General features: G+C 33.8%; 1 protein-coding gene and 1 long non-coding RNA gene across 3 annotated transcripts in view; one reads left to right on the top strand and one right to left on the bottom strand.

Moving 5' to 3' along the window:
- The window catches only part of LOC141455063 (uncharacterized), a 74,527-nt gene that overhangs the window by 18,201 nt on the left and 33,489 nt on the right, over positions 1–22,837 (top strand). The gene's annotated exons all lie outside the window — the stretch shown is intronic.
- VGlut (Vesicular glutamate transporter) overlaps positions 1–22,837 on the bottom strand; it is a 97,627-nt gene that overhangs the window by 58,448 nt on the left and 16,342 nt on the right. The gene's annotated exons all lie outside the window — the stretch shown is intronic.

Genomic DNA, 22,837 nt, shown 5'->3' with positions numbered 1-22,837 from the left:
TTATTATAATTACCAAGCTAACTAATTAAAACTTACACATTAAAATGAATTATAAGAAGGCATGATTATGTAGGTAGTCGGAGGCTTTGGTAGAGCGATGGGCTGCGAATAGCATCTCAAGTGACATTGAGAAAGTGTGCAATTCTAATTTTAATCCGGTCTTCAGACACGTTAGTAACCTGGGTGCCGGGGAATATTATCTTAAATTAAATGGCCCCATTCAAAAAAATTAGGGTGCTCTTGCAGTTACGACTAAGCGGGACTGAGAGAATACATTTTTATATAAATGGTCATTCTTACTTCATCGATGCCACATTATTGTGCACTGTCTGCAACCTACATGAGCTGGAGACGTTAGAACACATCCTCTTGAAATGCCCTATTTATGCACCTGTCAGGAGCCATTACCTATCCAAATACATCCAAGGCGAAGTTGATTGTAATACACTAATTGATGTTTTGCAGGTGGACAGTCTTCGGAAGTTGAATGACATCTTCTGTTACATTGCGAGCGTCATGAGGCTGAGGTCCTTCGCGCTCGACGAATGAAGTTATTTTTATATTCTATATTTTTTAATTTTTGGTTATTCGTTGGGTGCGAACGATCTTGCTTTCTTGGCGCCGCTGTTGTGGAGTGTCTTTTGACTTTGGGAGCTGCCCTCTGGCTAGATTTTCCGTTTGGAGGTTGACTGAGGCAGACTATTTTTCACTGTACCTCTTAATTGACTACAGGTTATTTTGGGTTTATTGAATTGCTACTAAATTTAAAACATTGAAATATTTGATTTAAATATTATTTAATTAAAGTATTTGTATTGTTATTTAAAATATTAAAATTATGTTCAATCTAGTTTCGTCTGGTGATATTTAATTGGCTTTGTATAATTAATTTTGAGTTCAATTAATTTTGTATTTTGTTTTAAACAAATTACGTTATATGTTATTTGGAATTGTACCCTACTCCTTGCTACAAGGAATTCCCTTATAAGCAATAAAGTTTATTATTATTATTTATTTTTTTTTATTTTTATTTTTTTTTTCCATTATTTTTATTTTTTTTTTTTGGCGCATCAACAGCTGAGGTTATTAGCGCCCGGAGCTTTTTCCAGTGCACTGCCGGCCTCCGGACAGTGTACTCTCGTTACAGACAACACTGTCCATCACCGGACAGTGAGCTGTAAGAAGCTCCTAGGAAGAGAAAATCTAACGGTTTGCAGCTGGATTCGAACCCAGGACTTCCGCGTGGGAGTCCAGTATGCTAACCTCATAGCTAATCCCTTCCCTTTTTTCCATTATTATTATTATTATTATTATTATTATTATTATTATTATTATGTAGGTAATAGTGGCAATGAATGATATGCAAGAATGAAAGACAGTTGATGGATTTTGAATTGTAGATATCCAAGCTGGAGGTTAAGTTGCAAAGTTGTTGGTCGATTGAGTTGTTGAGTTCAATGATAATAATGAGATAGTATCGTATGAGAGTAAGCGAACAGCAATTTTCTTCTTCCCAGCAGCTCTTCTAGTACCAGTTTTACTCAAGAATTTCACTCTCATTGGTGAGTGCGAGTTATTATTCTCTTTCACTACAGTCTCATCGCATCCATTATATTCAGCTAATATAATGGCTATTCGTTTCCTGGGGCAACTTTACCACAGATAAGGTAAAGAAAATGATTGTATTACACTTATTTCAAGTGATGCCACAAATGAACTCACAAACTGTCAAACATTTTTAAATACAAAGAAAGTCAATCCTTTTATTTAGTAAAGTAATACAATTGCAATAATATTCATTAAGTTCATTACATTAATTATGGTAAAACAGTTTACTGTTAGTATAATAATAAATAGTTGATTATTAACGAGAGAGTCATAAAACTATATTAAGTATTTATACTGGTTGAGAGGGGAAGTAGAAAGAGCTGAAGGAGGGGCGATGCCCATGCATCATCGTTGCACACTAAATATATAGGGGAGGGTTGATTCTCTCATATTAATAGCTTTCCATGTACCATCGTCGCCAATACAATTCCCCATTTAATCCCTTTTCTTTAATAACTCCCATTCCAGCCATAACCATGTGAAATTCCACTCTAGTAATTTATATAGACTGGTTAATTGACTTCATATTTGTTACTTCCATTTCTTTTCGATATCCATGAACACTACATCGACTTAACTTGGTAAGAATAGAGAGATAGATAGATAGAGAGAGCGAGTAAGAACAAAACAAATGAAAAAGTATTCTCTACAAATAATGATAATGCATTGGTTCTCACCGACAAAACTATGAGATGATATATATTTGTTAAGCTGAAAACCAATGACTAAATGAGATAAAGGAACCATTCAGTTATAGCATAAATCTCCAGAACAAAAACAGGTAATCGCCATTAATGGGTTCAATAGAGCGTAATGGAAATAACATACAAGGGAAATAATCTGTAAAATTTAGCAAAACTTATTGAGAGAATCTGCTTTGTAAGCAGAATTAAAACAAGAATAAAAGGAGAAGCTCACAGATAAAGAAACCCGATAATTGTGCAATCACAAGATGTGACTCTTTGAGTTCAGTGTTGTTACTTATTATGGCGGACAAGGATGTCTTGTTCTGTGAAAGACTATAAGAGTGAGTAAACGGGAAACAAGATACTACTCTGCTACATTTAGGATGAGGTACTTAGCTGAGAATGTGAAAGACCTCATGGTGAGCAAAAATACTCATCCATCCAAAACACTCAAATATATTGACCGATGTAAGCTGTGGAATATCGTCAGTAAATTAATGATATTGACAATAAATTTTGTCAGCGACTAGTTAGGGCCAATTCAATAGCGGAATGTTTGTATGACATGAATTGACGTCAAAGACAATGAAAGTATGAGAATAAAAGTAAGTGTTTATAAGAGTATAGTTTAGCCAATCTGAAGCGAGGCCACACATTTAGTGAAGCTAAAAGAGATTTCACTCTTAGTGAAAGGTGGAGAATCGAAAGAATTGGAATACAGGAGGTAAAGAAGATTGTAAAGAGGAAGGAATGACCTGGCATGTCAACAGGATGGCCCAAGACAGCAGCATAAATCTTCTTCAGGAAAGAAAGGGCATAGGATGACCTAAGACAGGAAACGGCGAAGTGAAAACTTACTCTCGAAGCAGAGAGGATTAAGATCTTATTAATGGCAATGAGCAGGCTGCTCTTAATGACGTAAACGAAGAGAAAAAAAGAAAATGCTGTGTTGTTCTCTAGAGTGGACATATTAGATTGTTGTTTTGTGATAATGATGGGTAGAGTTGTTTACGAATGATGTCCTAGAGCCATCTTGAATAGTTTTATATGCTAGATGAATGCGATATTACTTTCTAATACTGGAACAAAAGCGATAGCACTAATGTTTTCTGAGAGAAATTCCAGTAATTCGGATGATTGCAACGCAGTAATTCGGATTATTGCAAAATAGGCAATGCTTGGCGAAGTTATTTAGACTTAAACTCCCAAAAATATTTGTGGTCTGCTAATGCACCGATCCCTAACTCTTATAATTGCACTATTTATTCATCATTTGATAAGCATAGTTATGAATTTTTAGAACTGTCATAAAATTGACAGTTTAAATTATCTCAACTTTCTGAAATTCTTCCTACCAACCCAACAAGTTTATTGCCACGAGATCTCCTCTCTCAGTGACTAATAGTCGTAATGTTTGACAGAGTTAATACTGGGTAACTTCTCCACTCGTTTGTAACTACTGCAGTTCACGGCCACTCTTACTTATAGCGCTGTTTATAACAAAAATAAAACAAAAAAAATCACTCTTCTTGTGTTTCAGAAATGCTTAAAATTTTGTAAAGCTCTTCTTATAAGTGAGCTGACAATAGAGCCTTGGGAGGAGTTATCACTGTAGGATTCCAACGGGACTCTCCAGAAGTATATAAAGGGCCTTCTTTTAAGGATAAGCTTCTACAGATACTGTCAGAAGGGTTGGGGGATCTAAGGATTGAAGACGCGCTGGGCAAGTGTTCTTTTCTGAACTCACATCATATTTCTAATTTGTTTTTTAAGCGTGAGAAGTCAGAAAGAGCCTTACCGTCTCATTAATTTCAGAAGTAGTGAATATAACTTTTTTTTAAACAGAATCATCAAACCTCCGAAAATCTAGATTTATTTTATTTATTTTGTTACAACTAATAGTTTTTACAAGAGAGTTGGGACTTATCAAAAGAATGAATAGATTCAATTGACCATTTTTTTAAATAATATAAAATTTCTCGTTAATTTTTAACTGAAATAGAAGTTGTAGCTAAGTTTCGAAAAAATGGTATGCAGTATCAGTTAAGAATATAGATGGCGCAGATATTTTTATTAAATAAATCTGATATCTAATATTGTATAAAACAGGTATATAATTTCATCTTTTATGAAACTATAGAATCTCATTTTTTAGTTAAAAGGTCCCAATTTTAAGGTCTTCTCCGGGCCCTGCAAAAACCAACAAGGGGCCTGATTCCGAAGGTGATGAAAAAAACAACAGGTTTGCAGATACACCGATGGAGTTGCGCAAGTTCATTAAATTTTCACATCATGTCTTAAAAGAATATTCTAAAATATTTTTTATCCCTAACAAAAGAATAATACTGGTAATAGAAACAATGTCTTTACAGCTGCTTAGACATGGCTATCAATCTAGAATTAACGAAGCGTACCACTATATAGAGGCAATAGGCTATAGATGTCTAATATGGGCAAGACTTTATAACATTTCCGCTGCTTTTATGAACGAACGGTCCAGTTCATCGAAGTAGCACAAGTAAAAAATATAGGGTTATCGTTGATCGAGAGAGAGGAAAAGTAAGAGAAAGGAAAAAAACGATAAGAAATGGAGGTGCAGTATAACGTTGAGACCACTTTTGATTATTTGCCGTCAGCTACACCACATTCAACATCCCTTCTTCTCAAGAAAAATAGATCCCCCTGGTTTTGTAAGAAGCACGTACGAGTACTTGCGGCTTTCTCAACCGACAACATATACTTTACCAAAACATTGTAACACACCTAGTTGCAGATATACTTTATGCACTTCACTTACTACTCACTAAAAAGTGGAAGTCTGCAATCTTCTAATTTTAAAAATTTAGATTTAGTACCAAAAAAATATCTCAGTAGCTAAGGTCGTAGATACCCAGTTCACGAAGAGTAAATGTTCATTTTATGTGCCTTTTTCAGAAGATATTGCATTTCTTTGTGACATTGTAGAATACTGTCGTTTTCGTTTATAGCAAGATTTAGATATATCAAACTCCCTTTTCCTAACAGAAGAGGAGAATAATGCGGTAAAGACTGTTGACAAAAGAAGATATGAAAGACCCATAGACTCAGCTGTGTTCTATTCACAGTTGATCCAAGATTTCCCCGGGGGATTCATAGATAAGAAAAGGTCAGATAATATATATACTATTCACTTTCACAGTCTGAATGTACGTTTGGTGCAGCTAATAAAAGTGAATAGAAAAATCTTTAGGAAGATCTCTGTAGAGAGCTTAATGTCCAATGTATGCCAATTATTAAAGATATTATGAGAGATGCAAACTGAACCCTCATAAGTCTAAATGATCACTGCATACTTCACAAAAGTCATTAGCATTGGCTCTAAGTTTGAAAATTTTACTAATTCCCCTTCCTTTAAACACAATACACTCTTATAAGCTGCTTTTAATTTTTTTTTGTATGCTCAAAATCCATTAAAAATTATTATAAAGGTCTTTTTGATGTTGGATTCATTATTATTATCTGTAATCTGCCTCTAAATAAATAATTGATGTTTTGCTTCTTAGATTCACTCTAAATTATTAGCTAATGAAAGAATGAGTATTTGATTTAATGATGTAATCCTAGCTCTCGGATGTAAAAAATATGGAGATTAAAGAATATCGTTGGAGCTGTTTTTGTCAAAAACGTAAAAACTGAACTCATTTCGGTAAGTTCAGTTTAGAAATTGTAACATCTATTAATTCAAACATTTTTCAGAAAAACGTTTAGCTTTTATAAGATTATTTCAGATTAATTAAGTTTTAAATGCCTCATTAAAGAAGGATTTACCAAAATTATTTGCTCTCCTTAATTCGCTTAATTAGGAAAGAAAGTTTTAATACTAACCTTATAAAGGTTAAACCTCTCATTAAATTAATAAATCTTCATTCAGGCTTTATTTAACATATTGTTGCCTAGTTTTAGAGCATGTACTGCAAACAGTTTCCCATCTTATTGCTTTGTGAATTATTTCAAGATTCCGTGGCTGTAAAATGCAAAGAGATCGGAACGCTTTTAATTATAAGATTATGGTATCTATAAGTTGGAAACTGATAATATTAAGTTGCCATTGTGGTGCTAACTCTACAATTAATAGACTGTTATTGTCATTATTGAAATATTTTCAATGAAATATCCGAAATTTTTTTTGAACTCTCCCCTATATGATAATTAGAATGGATAAAGTATTAAGAGTATACATGATCGTACATAATCAAGTGCTGAAAGTGGTGGATGATGTAGCAATCAATCCCTCGACAAATATTTACCGAACTCCCGCCGACACGATATTCAGTCCTGCCACTCATTTACATGTTGCTGCATGTATCTTCTATAATATACTCTCCAGTCTCAGTATCTGTAGCCTTTTCATTTCAACAAGACACATGTTACCACAATTAACTAAAACCCTTTTATATAAAGGCTACTGTTTCTCCAATATTGCTCCCCCTAACATTAAACCGAACATATTCGACAAGTGAAAGTAAATATCGCTAGAATTAAAATAGATAGATAGGGAAATTGAAAAAGAGGGGTTGATGTAGATAGAAGTTGCCCTCTTGGCAATGATAGTGATCAACTATCTCCATATCTTGTACTCTGACTAGATTGTGTTGAAACAAACAAAACTTTTATACTCTAAAAGTTAATCCAAGTTGTGTTCCGAATCTCCTGTTGAATGTTGTGAAAATCAGATGTTAACAATAAATTATTTAAATCGAGGTATGACAACTTAAAGGGTTGGTAACCATTTAGATAAGGAGTAGTTGTTGCAAAGAACTCGAAATCATTAAATATCACCTACCTGAAGGTTTCAGTATTATTTATTATTATTATTTATTTATTTGTCTTTAGGGTGTCCCCTATACAAAGAAGTCTTGTAATAATGATATGTCCACGTTATGTGGTAGAAAGGAAACGAATGTTTGACGATATATACAGGTATTTAGATGCACCATTTCGCTACGAAGACATTATATTCTCCACCAACGGTTATGTGCTTAAGTCGATAGCAGAGCTAGCAATGAAATATGAATGTATTTAGAAGCTATAGCCGAATTAGAATGAATGGAACAAAATACTTAGAGAAGGATTACGTGATTTTAATTTTGGTTAAGCTATAAGGATGGCAGGAGCACAGAGTGCTGCTCCATCCATTAGCAGTAGTTTATGTAAATAGCGGTATATAGTAGAATGATGAATGTGTGAAGCGAATGTATTTGTAGGTAAGAATGGAGAGTGAGTGATATTCTAGTGATAAGCACCTAGACGATGCTGGCTGTATGGCGGAAGCCAATGCCAAAAAAAGAAAACAAAGTCTTGCCTTACAGATAAACAAAAATATAAACAAAAGTAAGAGTATACACAACTTGAACATACTATACATTGAAATTACACCAAGAAAAATGAATTTTAACCTAAATTTACATACGTATTAAAACTGTCCGGTAGGACAGTTGTATAAGGGTTGATCATCAAAAACTGCAGGAAAAAGCGTAACGTTGAAAAACACCCAACTTTGACAATTTTTTTCTCTTTTTCTATAAAAGATAAAATTCCCAAATTTTCTTTATAATGTAGGGCAAACCCTCCTTTATAACTGTAATTTTTTTGCAACAACCTAGATCTGATAGATTTTGAGAAAAAAGTTGCCGAAAATGTGCAAAAACGGCATGTTCAAAAATTGTTGTTGTTCTTGTTCTTCTTCTTCTTGTTGTTGTTGTTGTTGTTGTTGTTGTTGTTGTTGTTACCTTTTTTGTAAACTGCGTAGCGCCTAAACGCGTGAACCGATTTTCATGAATGAGGTCATTCGATTCGGAATTTTATGTAGATGTGCCTTTTGGGGGTCTCGTCGCTGTACATCGAATGGGAGAGGAGTTAGCCCCCTTTATGTAAGCCCCCTCCAAAATTATTATTACTAATTACTCTGTAAATCTTGGCCCGATTTTGATAAAATTTGGTAGGATGATAGGGTTAGGGCTCCCCTACATAACATTAATGCGACGATCTAATCTTACACGTGTTAAGGGGAAGTATAGCAATCGTTTCAAATTATCGACACGTGAACTGATTTTCATGAATAAAGTGTCATTCGAATCGAAATTTTGTACAGATTTGCATTTTAAAAGTCTCGACGCTACGCCTCATAAGGAGGGGAGTTTGCCCCACCCAAGTAAAGCCCTTTCTAAAACTATTATTACCAATATTTCCATAACGCTTAGTCCGATTTTGATAAAATTTAGCACGAAGAAGTGATTAAAGGTCCTCTACGTGGCAGTGAAGTGCCATCATGCTCTTACACCTACTAAGAGGAAGTCTTGCAACTGTTAAAATTATCAATGGGTGAACCGATTTACATCAATGAATTGTCGTTCGATTCAAAATCTTTGCCTCTTTGCCTTTTTGGGAGAAGTACTGTATTCGCAGTTTGTTTTTCTTACTCCTCTTAAAAGGAAGTACTGAAATCGCAGTTTAATTTTGCTAGTTACGTACAAATACCTTCCTATTTTATTCAAAACGCTTTCTCAAAAAAATTGTTATTGAGGATGGCAACTATAATCATTCTTTATAAAGATCTCTCCAGTGGTAGTTACAGTTCCGACTTAACACCTTTTCTGGTTATAATGATAGAATTGCTTATTCCAAATTTTAAACAAATCTGTAAAGCAGATATGTAACTTCGCAAAATAGACAAAAATGAAAATCTATCCAAAAGGTACAAAAATCTCCTTAACAAAAACTTACAGTTTTAAAAGTTAAGTATAAGGGTTGATTAAACGCCAAAAGGTACACAAATCAGCTAGTACCCAACATTTCATTCATGCTTAGTTCATATAATTTAAGTAATTTTGCTGCATTAACTTTTCCTTCACATTTTTTAGAATTTATTAGATATCACAGACCCTTATGCTGGCCAGTTCATTCATAATATTATTTTGTTATAATTATGATAAGATGTATATTATATCCGTTTTTAAATAGGTACTTTATTTTAACTCTATTCCGAATTATTCTTCGGATTTAGCTTTAATTTGCCCTTTATTCTGAGATGTCACATATATACGATATATGCAAAAGTAGAAAAAGACAAAGTTAGAGTCGGCTACTGTTTAAATTTGAATCACGGATTTAAAAGAATATTTCAGTCTTGAATTCGTCTTACCGAAATATTCGTGAGCACAAATAACACACAGTTAATAACAAGTAGATTATTCAACATTATTTATTCATTTCTCAATTGTAATTTAATTTAGACCCCCTAATTTTACTTATAGTAAAATACTGGAATAATTAGATGTCCTAAACGTATGCATATCTCATTTATTTTATATTACATGTATACAACATTGTGGGAAGAACACCTAGATTGAGAATGTAATTGAAGAAAACCATATTATTTGCGATAAAGCCAGATAATTATTACCTTTAATTATAAACGTTTGGCTACTACATAAAATAACAATTACTTTAATCGAAGAATGAACTTAAACAGACGATTTAAAAAAATAAATAAAATAAAATAAATAAATAAAATAAACAAAATCATTGATGTATGTTGATGTAAGCATTTTTTCAAAAAGTTTTTGAATTTTTTAACCTGTAATTAATAGTTTGATTATTATAGATTAATATTAATAGATATTAAAGTCAATCTACAGTGCTACTTGAACAAATATTTTGTAGATAAATATGGCCAGCATAAGGGTCTGTGATATCTAATAAATTCTAAAAAATGTGAAGGAAAAGTTAATGCAGCAAAATTACTTAAATTATATGAACTAAGCATGAATGAAATGTTGGGTACTAGCTGATTTGTGTACCTTTTGGCGTTTAATCAACCCTTATACTTAACTTTTAAAACTGTAAGTTTTTGTTAAGGAGATATACTTAATAAGGTGAAGCAAAGAGAATTTGGAAAATTGTACAAAATCATACATAAAACTTCAACAGAGATTCAATATTTGTACATACTTTTATACATTTATATACATTTTTATTCCCCTTCCATCATTTATCATTTACTGTCTATTATTCATTAATAATAAAGGATCTTATCTCCATAGCGTTCTTGAGAAATGTATAAATCTGAAATGATTTAGACTTATTGCTGTCCCGTAATAAACTAATTAAATTCTGGTCACCTAATAATATTTTATTCCTCAAACCGTTATATACTGGACAAACGAAAAAAATATGATGAAGATCTTCGGGCTGGTTCAGATTGCAGATAGTACACAGCTCGGCTGGTGTGATGGTATATTTAGACCTATTAATATTTAATACTGTAAAGTGTTTATTACTTGCTCTTAACTGTGCTATCGTCCTAACAATTTCTATTGGAAGATTTAGTTTTAAATAAGGTTGGGCTTCTGTATTAAAATTATTCGATAATGAAGAGTATATGGTACTAAATTGTGAACGTTTACAATTTGCTAAATCTTCTTCTCTTAATTTCTGGCTCATCATGCTCAACATTCCTATTAAGTTTCGTTTTATAAGTGTAGGGTCTTGGCTCTCCCATAAATGGTAAAAATCATATTCGACAAAAAAATTGCTTGCATTGAGAGACTCAGTTATATTCTGTTTTATTCAGCAGACTGGTATCCAACTTCTTCAAACGTTCATAACAGATTCTTGGCAGTCTAGTTCTATCCATTTCTAATAGTCTACACAACCATCTAATAGATAGTTTTGCTACTTGTACTTTCAAATTACAAATTCCACTTTCCAACCTTACAGCAAAATTAGGGGTGGTACGACCGAGAGATAGTAATCTTTTAAAGAAATTCAGCTGGCACATTTCTAATCTGTCCACATAACGTAATGACCAGACTGCAGCTCCATATAACAGGGTGCTTAGAACAATAGACTCATACAGTCGTATTCGGGAATCCCAGGAATGGAGCTTGGCGTTTGTAAATAATCTAAACACAGCACCACATGCTACGTTTGTTTTTATAACTGCTTTCTTGGTTGCCTCTAAAAACAGCCCCGACTTAGAAAAATTGACACCTAGATATTGAAATGTTTTAACAATTTCCAGTTGCTTATTGTTATATCTAAATTCATGTCTCTTAGTTCTTCCCCCTTTATTAAATATAATAATCTTAGTCTTACCAATATTTACCTCCAATTGATTTAAGGTGCAATATTTAGACAATACTGCAATTTTTTTATTCAAATCTCTCTTACTCTCCGCCATTAAAATGAGATCATCCGCATAAAACAGGCTTAAAACGTCAGATTTATCGTCAATATTCACCCCAAAACAACCTTCATTTCTGAAAAAACGTTCAAAATCAGAAGGTTTCAGTATAAGAAGCATTAATATTTTTTTGATTTGAAATTTCCAAATAATAAAAACTCCCTAAAACTGAAAACAAATTCTACACCTCAGCAACGATAGATTGTTTTTTTGGATTTTTTCTCCAGGAAAGAATCCAGACTCATCAGCAGCTCAATCTTTCAATATCTCTTTCTCTCGTTTTGAAACCCTAAAATCCAATAATGTAAAAATTCCCTCCACCTCAAAAGAAACTTTGTTTCAACTTTCGAAAGGCTCATAAAAGTATCTTTCTAAAAAAGATTTCCCCTACAAATTATTTATTACCATTCAATTTTATTAATATTCTTTTTCAGCAGATTTAAGCTATCCTCACGTTTAGAACGTTTTAGCTTTCCTCGCAGTATTAGGTTCAAACAACAGTTTCATTATTAAAGTGCAATACTTTACTAATTGGACATAGGTAAATCAAGTTTTGTAAATTGATAATGCAGGAACTTTTCGACCAGTTTATTTAAACTTTGAATGCTAATCACATTTAAAACTTTCAAGTTTCAATTTTATTACAATTGTAAAAGAAAATCATTTCGATGTTTTGAACATGAGAATTTTTTTTTATCTGTAAATTAATTTTTTGAAATCTGTAAATATTACTAAGAAGGTTGGGCACTTAATATTTGAAAATGCTACTCACATCATTTTAAAATGGTGCAACGAAATCCTGTAATTAAAATAAAACCCAAAAATTATTGCTCTGAGATGAAGTAATTAAGCAAACAAATTGAAATAAAATGATACCCTATTACTGAAGTCTGCGATTAGTGATAAAAACTTGAGACTACTTCTGCAACAACTAGATAGCGTTGCAATGAAGGCGTGTGTTGCTTTAATTTTTATTACTACTAGCTTAAAGGGGCCTTTCTCGACGTGGCTCAGGCCTTTGATCGAGTCTGGCACCCAGGACTATTGTGGAAGTTAAAGAGTGCTCTTTCATCAACTTATTACTTGATTATACTAGCATTTCTTACCGACCGCTTCTTTAAGATAAGTTGTGAACTGCCTCTTCCGACTACTCTCTGGCACGGGCTGGTGTACCTCAAGGAAGTATTCTCGGACCGCTTCTCTATACTGTGTACACATCTGACCTACCAACTGACTCAAACACACTGCTCTGCACTTACGCTGACGATACTGCTATTCTCTCTTCTAACTCAGACGCCACTACAGCCTCCTCTCATCTACAATATCATCTACACAAACTAGAACCCTGGGCCAAAAAGTGGAGAGTCAAATTCAATACTCAAAAGTGCGAACAAATAACTTTTACTCTGCGTCGTAATTCTTGTCCTACTTTAAATTTTAACTCAATTCCTCTTCCTTCTGCTAATTTAGTTCGCTACCTTGGGATGTACATTGACAAAAGATTAACGTGGAATCCGCACACTAAACTGAAAAGACTCGAACTCAACCGACGAAACAAATTACTGTTACGAATGATTGGCAGACAATCCAAACTACCACTGGAACATAAACGACTAATATACAACAGTGTACTTAAACCGATCTGGACTTACGGACTTGAGCTGTGGGGTTCAACCAAACATTCCAATTCACAAAGAATACAGTCCTTCCAATCAAAAATTCTCCGACAGATTACGAATTCTCCATTTTATGTCTCTAACTCTACTCTCCATAACGATCTCAAAATCTCATACATAACTGACGAATCTAAATCTAAGTATAGAAAATTCTTTGACTCTCTTCCACTCTGTACCAATCCTCTTGTTCTAAATCTCGCCTCCACAACGATTCCAGATCGTCCTCCACGACGATTGAAACGCTGTTGGCCTCGTGACAATCTCCAGTAATGTAAGAAACTCCAGCGAGAGTGTTGCCGGTGGGCAGCTTCTCTCCTCAAGTTGATCCAGTCATGAAGACTTCTTTTATCGTATTCACTTATTACGAATTTTATTCTTTGTAGATTGTGAATAGCAAATAAATTAAAAAAAAAATAGCTTAAGTAATATGTTTTAATTACTCAACATTCCATCATTATGAAAAACTACTAATTTTCATTCTTTTTTTTTTTTTGCTCTTTTAATTGAAACTGTCCGGTAGGATTGTTGAATTAGGATAGATGGTCAAAAACTTTATTTATTAGGGTTATTACTGCACTCAGATGTTTTTATCAAACAACTTACAATTTAACTTTTTCTCGAAAATTACATTAAACTTACTTCTAAGAGTAAGAGAATAAGAGAAGAGAGAGTAAGAGAACTTACTTCTAAGAGTGGGTAGAAATATTCCTTCTAATGTGATAAGAATTAGATATATATCTCAATCCTTCGAAGTTTTAAGGTTTTAAGGAAACTTGTTAGTTAGGACTTTAAGGATGGCAGTAAAGGAAATAAATGTTGAGTGTCCTCACCAAATTTGTTGAGGTAAAGTTTTTATGCCATTTTTTCGTTTTATGTAAAAATATAGATGTATATTTTACGTCAAAATTCCTTGCTTGCCAGTAAAAAATCAAATTTGAGATCATTGAATAGTTTTTATTCAGTATTTACTTCTTGCAAAATTTTCCGAGATTCAATTTATTATTAGGATGAAATCTTGGGCTGTAAAAAGTAGAAGATCTATTTGCAAGGTGGATATGTATAATAAAGTGAAGACAGGGCGGAACTAGTATCTGCCAACAGAAGCGTTACCAGTGCATATCGATTCCTCCAAAGGCTCTTAGTCGTCCGTTTGAAGTGTGTTCCCCTGCTACATGAGAGGGCAGCTAATGTGAAAACTTGGTAACAAATTGAGTTAGATTTTCGTTCGACAACAGCAACGGGGGGACAACTTGTTTTCTATCCGCCCCCGCTTTGAGACTATAATACCCCCGGATGTGTTTGTATGAGTGCAGTATGTTTTTGAGTCGCTATTAGACTATGGGGTAAGGGGGGGTTGTATTGGTAATGAAATTGATACTGCCAAACCAGCCTTCCCGCAAATTGTATTTATGTCCTAGAACTGCCCCTGAATATTGAGGGAACGGCTTTTCAGTTTTTTAAATCAGATATTTCTTTTATTTTTTTCTTTATCAACAAGCTTTTATGAGCAGATCTTGTTAGTTGGTCCCTTCATTCAACAATTATGGAACTTCTTTTTTTCTTCAGCTTCTTCTTCTTCTTCTTCATTGTCTTCTTTCTTGTTGAAGAAAGAAGGGCTTAGAACAGCCCTCTCTATACCGGATATATCACGTACTTGGCATATTTCATAAAGTGTCCAACTTGATCACTTTAATGCCCATTAATGCAGATTTTAAAGTATAATGAAGTGATCGATAACTGATACTGTAAAAGGGAGAATGCTTGATGGAAGATGTAAAACAGAAGTCTATGTTTTCCAGATGTTGAAGTTGTTGTACGTAGAAGTGGATTCAGGTTCACAATGGTAGCTCAATATATAGGCACAAATGTCTTCCGAGATTGTGTTCAGCATTAGATGAGTGCATATGATTTTGTGATATGACTCAACATCTACGTAAAATAGAATAGAAATTTATTTTATTTTTGGGATATTACCGTACAGGGTGTCCCAAGCTATATGGATAACGACTTTTTCTCGGAAACTAAGATAGCTAGAAAAAAACTAAAAAATACGTGTTCCCTTAGTTTTTTGTTAGGAATCCAAATTTAATTTGTAAATTTTTTTCGGTGCTTCCAGAAGCGAGATACAGGCACCAACTTCATTTTTTCAAATGGGGAAGGTGTGATTGCATCTGTAGATGAACTAAAGCAGAGAATAATAGATGCCTGTAACCCAGATAAATTCGAATCTATTTCTTTGGCAGTAAGGGACAATTGGCAGGAAAGAGCATGTCTCTGCATCTCTAATGGTGGAGGTCATTTCGAGCATGATCTGTAATATTAATGAGGAGTAAAATTTATAATAAAATAGTACTTTTCTTCTTATTCAATCAAAAAACCGTTATAATATTATCATTTTGAAATTTCTTATAAGAATCATGTTTTCATTCATAACTTGTAAAATATCGCTCACAGAAAAAAACCGTTCAAGTAAATTTTTCTTTAAAAAAAATAGAGGAATCTATTTCTGAAATAAAAACCGCACCTTCCCATTTGAAAAAATGAAGTTGGTGCCTGTATCTCGCTTCTGGAAGCACCGAAAAAAATTTACAAAGTAAATTTGGATTCCTAATAAAAAAACTAAGGGAACACGTATTTTTTAGTTTTTTTTCTAGCTATCTTAGTTTCCGAGAAAAAGTCGTTATCCACATACCTTGGGACACCCTGTATACATCCAAATGCCTTACTTTGAAAGTACAAAATATATTTCATTATATATACTCGTATATATTATGATCTTTTTATGAGAAATATTTATTTATTTATTCATTTTTAAAGATATTACGGGGAAGCTTTGATGAAGTAAAGAAATGAAGGTCCTGCCCCATTTTTTCCATTAAGAAAATTAAATGTTCGGCATAAACTCTTACTGCTTAAGAAATTTAGCTTGAATTAAGAGAAATGAGGAAAGAAAGGGCGAGCGATTGTTTCTAACCTTTTTCTTTTATAATAAAAATCTACTGCCGGCTTGTTCCAGAGATGATTTATAAATTTAAGTCAGCAGCGTTTAGTGCATAGTTACAGAGAGATAATGCTGAAAGAGCCAGGAGATGGCTAAAGTGTGGAGATGAAATCACGACTCGTCACGAGTGATTAGGGCTCCCCCTTGCTGAGCATAATCCACTAAAAAGCATTTCCTAAAAGCCGGCTAAACCCTTGCCACCCGTTTCCCTTCATTCTGCTTGTTCTCTACAACATCTCTCTCCCTGTTTTCTCCATACTTTACTCTTGTCCCATCATCTAATTGTTTCAACAATTGACGATCTACTTCTCTTTCCCTCTCCCTGCTGGCTGGGTCTCTACATCCATCTCAACCATCAACCTAGGACCTATTTCGTTTCCCTCTCTAACAATATCCACAAAATATCTCCCCCATCCCCTTCTTCCATTGCTATTGTTTGTATCTCTTTAGAGATAAATCGGACATTGGAATGCTGCAAAATGATTTTCAATGTTTATCTTCAGTCGCTATCTTCAGTCGCTATCTTTTACGTAAATCTGTTTTTAAATAATTTAAACTCTTTATTAAAATGCAGTACACTTTTTTTTCACCTTGTAATTTGCATGATATTCATCAGAAAACAATAGGATGCCTGCCGATATGGAGGACAGTAGTTGGGCATCCAACACTGGGCAATTACAGAACCTTTGACCCAATGATAAGATATTTTGGGGTTCAAGAAGTATTTTTTCAGGGTTTGGCATAATAGTTGTTATTGGTATGCAGTGTTTTTGGTTGCAATCCTGACGGACAGAAACCGCTCAGGGGTTCTAATTTAGATGTATGTATCTAATTTGCTTGAAAAACATTTTTGAGATAATAAATACTTTTATTTTAATTTAAGTAGCTTAAGCACGACGAAAAGAAGTTGGTTGTACAGCATACATGCGAATCCAATGACTAAATCCAAAATTAGCTTAAATTAAATAAGTAAATAATTATGGAATTATAATTCAGGAGGATGTGAGAGTGACTGTGTTACGAATATATTTCATATATTTATTCAACGAATAAAATGTAAGTAAATCACGAGTTTTCAAAACATAACCCAACGTTATATGATGTTGCGTATCTTTCGGCAAGCTGTTGCATTCCATACTGATACCATTCTTCGGGTATTCTAAGCAAATAATTCTAGTGCTTTCCTCCAAGTTGAATTACTGATTCTCGAAAGAAAATGTGTCGTCTCGAGAGAAAATGATAATCTGTTAATCCCAAATCGTGAGTTACTCTGTTCCTTTTAGTTCCTTTACGCTTAGATTTTTGTTGCTGATCCTGTTACTAGAATACAAGTTTTCGGTTCACTGAAGTCATACATACTTTACATTGCGCAACAATAGTTTCATCATCTGTGATACATTCATAATAAACAATATCCTTGAATCCCACAAAGAAATTTACTTTACTTTTTGTTTTCAATCCTATAACTTCATATACGGGCTGAGTTTGCCCACCGCCATGGCAATCTGATTTACTCTCGTAGGCATATTTTTCGGCAAGTCTCTTAGTAGCGCAAAGCTGAACTATGATGGTGGAGAATTATTAAACATTTATAAATGAACTTTATTCTTTTTCGATAAGTGGCAGCTCATGTTTAAAGTCTCTATTTTATGCTTTGCACTTGTTAGGGCAGCTCCGCTTCATTTATTAGTTAATATTAACTTTAGATTGGTGCAGACTCACTGAAGATCTACCTGAACGTTAAAACTTCCTTTCGAAATTGATTTTAAATTTTTGAAGCAAACAATGAGCAGAATTCTTCTTTTCTTACATTTTTCTTCAATACTTTACTTCGGATGTAAATCATAAGTACATTGTTTTCTAATTATATTAAGAATCACTAAAAACTTCTTACTTCATATTTCATATTATCGAAGTTTCTATTATTTATTAAACATAGAACAATCGAACTTTTTATTCCGAAATACCCTACATCTTCTAACTTAGCGTAACCATGCCTAAAAGCAGCTTATCTAATTGTTTATCTAATAATACCTATTGAAAGTAATGAACTGAAGTAAGATAATTATAATTTATTAAAGGAATCTTCTGCGTACAGGTCTCTAGGCCTGTATTATCCCTATCATATGAATTGAAGTAACAAAGTAGCGAATGCAAAAACCCTCTTTTATAAATGAGTCATCTCCTATCGACTTCACTGATCGACTTTATTAAAAAAAGTAAATTAATAACTCAATAACTCGACAGTGTACCACTAATAAGATTGTTCCCCCCCAGGAAGTCAATATTTCTTAGAATAAGGAATTGTTTCCATTGGATTAAGGATACATTTACAGACATCACACACTCAGACAGCCCTTCCTAACTTGAGGAAATTCAATCTGGTTGTATCAATACAAGCTGTACAACATTCCCTGATTCGGTATCACTGCTATATTTTATATAATACATATATACTTCTAGTCTGTCGTCATCTGCGACTGTTTCGTCAACAATTTTTCTTCTATTACAACTGCTTCTAGTATCAAAGAATATTTACGATTTATTAAAGAGATCGGTATGAAATCTTAGAACCGTAATTCTTTTCTTGATACATAAATGATGGGTTTTTAAAATCTGATTTAAGGGCACTAAGGGACTTTCTTTTTTTTCTTTTTTTTAAAGAAAAATCATCAACAAAATTGTGCTCACTCTGTTTACCAATTGAATACAATTGCTAGCCACGCTTCTAATGTACTGAACTGCACTTTGTCTTAGATTTACGAGGGTCGTTTGAAAAGTCCGTGCAAAGTCAGAGAGATAGCACCACTGGTGCGTATCGAGATTATGTTTAGTTAGTAGCATCTCTTGGAAGAACACACACCTAGTTTCAGCCAGATCGGTCTATTTCTTTGTGTTTGGCATTCGTTTGAATCGAGGAAGTCGAGTGATTTTCAAAAAATGGACGAAAAAGAATTTCGTGTGTTGATTAAACACTACTTTATGAAAGGCAAAACGCCTCAGGAGACTAAAGAGAAGCTTGATAAACATTATGGTGACTCTGCACCTTCGATTAGAACAGTTTATAAGTGGTTTCAAAATTTTCGGAGTGGCCATATGGGCACAAGTGACGCTGAACGTTCTGGACGCCCTGTTGAGGTTACTACTCCAGAAATCATTGATAAAATCCATGATAAGGTGATGGATGGCAGAAGAGTGAAGGTGCGTGAGATTGCTAGTGCTGTGGGCATCTCGAATGAACGGGTACGTAATATTTTGCATGAACATTTGGACATGACAATGCTATCCGCAAGATGGGTGCCGCGATTGCTCACGCTTGACCAAAAACGAAATCGTGTGAAGTGTTGCAAGGACGGTTTGCAGCTGTTCCAGAAGAATCCGCAGGACTTCGTATTTTTTCCACATGAAGTTGCGATGATTAAGTTTTTGTTCAAAATTGATCAACTAGCAAATGCTTCTTGATTTTTTTTTTTTTTTTTTACTGAATATATTTACGCTGAAAACTCAATTCCAAAATATGAGACAAAAGTCTCCCTTTTCTTACGAGCTCTTAAGAAAATAATACTTGAAACAAGAAAAGGTTGCAGACTTAGTAGTTTAAAAAACAAAAAGCTAGTAAAATAAAGTTGTAGTATTAATTAAATGAACGCTGTATTAATTAAATAAAACGCTTAATAAATATATAAATAAACAAGAGCAGATTAGATAAGAAGATTTAAAAACTAAAGCGTAACATTGTTGAAGTGTAAAGAGGGTGTAAAGGCTCCAAGTAATGTGCTAGAAGAACTGCTGGAGATTTAAGGGCTTTAGCAGGATTTGGCCAGCATTTCTTCTTCGCACAAGTGATGCTCCCATCCTATATCACTTCATAACCCACTCAGCTTCCCTATTTTTCTTTTTCCCTATCATTTCTCAAACATAACAAATGCTCCGAGTCTCTTTGCATCGAGAATATTTTTCTAAAAAAGAAAAAACTCGTGCTTTGGTTTCTAGATAATAATTTTTATTAAAATTTTCCTTAAAAACGAAAGCATTAATAACATAAAGTAGCCCCCCCCAAAAAATCAAACTTCGATTAACAACATTCCCTGAGGTAACTTCTCTGATACCTCACAAAAAGAACGTACAATTTCATCCCTAAACTAATTTCTTTTGGGCAACGTAAATGACACCTTCTTAAGGAGTCTCTGGTCAAGGATCTTAAGACATTCAGCCTTACCGCCTTTGTTTTCGGGGGTTGGCTTTACATCCAACTACCAAGATAGATAAGGTCTCTAAAGTGATCGGTGGCGGAAGCAGACACTTTACTTTTAGTATTTTTTCCAACAACTAAAAAGTAGCTAACGCAGAATCTCCCAATTAAAACTCGAGACTTAATAACCATTAACACCTTAATTGAGTTAAGTTGACCTTATGCTATTTTATTTGGCACCTTATCAATTAGAATCCGAAGTTAAGATCAAATTATTAGTACATTTCTTAAAATCCGAAAAGATAAAGCTCAGAAAACATCTCCATTATGAGCGGAACAATTGTTTACCCATTTCAGTCCCTTTGTAGAAATAACCCAATTAGAATGAATATGACTTACTTAGATAAACAACGATTTTAATTTAAAATAATATTGGCGCCAGTGAAGCTTAAGTTAAATCAGTTTACAACACTCAATTCAGCATGTCTTTTCAAGTCACGTGGGATCATGATTGAAGAATAGTTGCTAGCCTTCGTTCTATTATCATTTTTCAATTGTGCAAGTCTTATTATAGATTTTCTGAAAAATGTAAGTAAAAATAATATGTTTAATCTTATTTACTAACTTTACATTTTTTAAAGAAAATGCTCCTCAGTTAATATAATTGGAACATTGCAATTGTGCAGGATCATAATTACTAGGCTATTAACTCTTATACTAACTATGAGTCTTAACTTTGAAATTATATGTTCTGTTTAATCTCCTTAAAGAATATAAAATAAGAAGTAATATGATGTATTTTTGAGGTTAATAGCATTTAAGGATAGGGGTAAGCTTAGTGGTTAGTTCTCTGATTCCCACGCAGGACGCGAAGATCGTGCTATCGAATCCAGATGCCTGTTCTTAGATTTTCTCTCTCTCTAGGAGCCTCTTACAGCTGAATGTCCAGTGAATACTGTCTGTTACTAGAAAACACTTCCTAAGAGGCCGGCAGTGTTCTGGAAATGGCTCCGGTTGCCAATGACCACAGGTATTTTAAATTAAAAGAAAAAATGTACAATTAAGAAGGCGTAGTTAAAAACAAGAATGTAATTAATAAAAAGAATAAGAAGCACCCTTTTAACTGTTTTCTTTATAGATACTTCTAGGTATTGCATTTTTTTTTTTCTGTGTACAACTCTTTAAAGAAGTGTAGTTGATATTATTTATAAATTACTGAAATGGACTTTTAAAAACAACGGGTAGAAAAATGAAGAGCAGAAAGCAAATAAGAGGTTTATAGCTTCTTCAGGGCACTCAAGGAGTCATGGCTGCCATTAAAGCCTGCTCAGGGAGTATTCATTTAGTTTGGTTTAATAGTTGCGGCAGGACATTGTCTACACATATAGTACTACTAGTCGGCTACAGTAGGGTGGGCCAAACAGGATCTACTAAAGAAATGTGGTCCTTATTCATCTGCACGATAGATCGATGCTGTAGGGCGCCAGGACGCCTAGGCGCCGCCAGACTCCCTGGCACTCGTACAGTTAAGGGAACATCGATTCTCAAGATGAACCCAATCCCCCTTTTGTTCCTGTAAGGCTTGTACCACTTCCTCTGAAGCTATTTAGAGAACTGTGGTTATTTAGGCCATCACTCACACACAAATATATACACACAGGCAGAAAACTAGTTCACCGTTTGTGCTCTATATTACCCATTTCAAGCTTAATTCACTCCACTAAGTTTAGACGTCCTTTATACTGGGAGACTCCCTATCTCTGATCTCTATATATAACCACTCTACATATTGACGTATATCTGTGTTGCAGTTAAACATATTTTCATTTTGATAGTAAACTGATATTTTACTTCTTATTCCACTTAAAAGGAAGTAATTCAATCGTGATAATTTCCAATCTTATTTCTAATTTTTTAAGGAACTGCCTGCCCTTATACATCAATATCACTGACATACCCAAGTTCGGTACTTAGGGCTCTAGTCAGAGTGGAACCCGCACACAATACTTTAAAGAAGGAACTTAACGGACGTTACGGACTACACAGGAGGCTACTTGGACTTAAATTCACCCTGACGATACACAACAAACCCATAATTCACAAAACATCACTTCAAAAATATGGTCCTGTGCCAAGGGGAGAAGTTTAAGCAGTTAATACACTAGGACAGGGGTCGGCAACCTATTTTAAGTAGAGAGCCATTTCTCCTTAAATGATTTTAATAAATCTTACCAAGAGCCACGAGGATGATAGAGTAAACAACTCTGTAGATAATTTGTATTCACAAATTATTATTTTATGATATTCAATAACACATAAATGTTTTATATATTTATTTTCACATATTGCAAAGTAAATAAACAAATAAATAATAACTAAACGAATGAAAAGGCGGGAGTCTTACAATATAAATCAAGTACTTTATTTTGATATTGTACGTAATTCTATTCA

The sequence above is a fragment of the Rhodnius prolixus genome, unplaced genomic scaffold, assembly GCF_049639745.1.
Source record: "Rhodnius prolixus isolate KJV_2025 unplaced genomic scaffold, Rpr scaffold_21, whole genome shotgun sequence".
Taxonomy (NCBI): Eukaryota; Metazoa; Arthropoda; class Insecta; order Hemiptera; family Reduviidae; genus Rhodnius; species Rhodnius prolixus.
The sequence above is the reverse complement of the archived record's forward strand: the minus strand, read 5'-3'. Positions and strand labels throughout refer to the sequence as shown.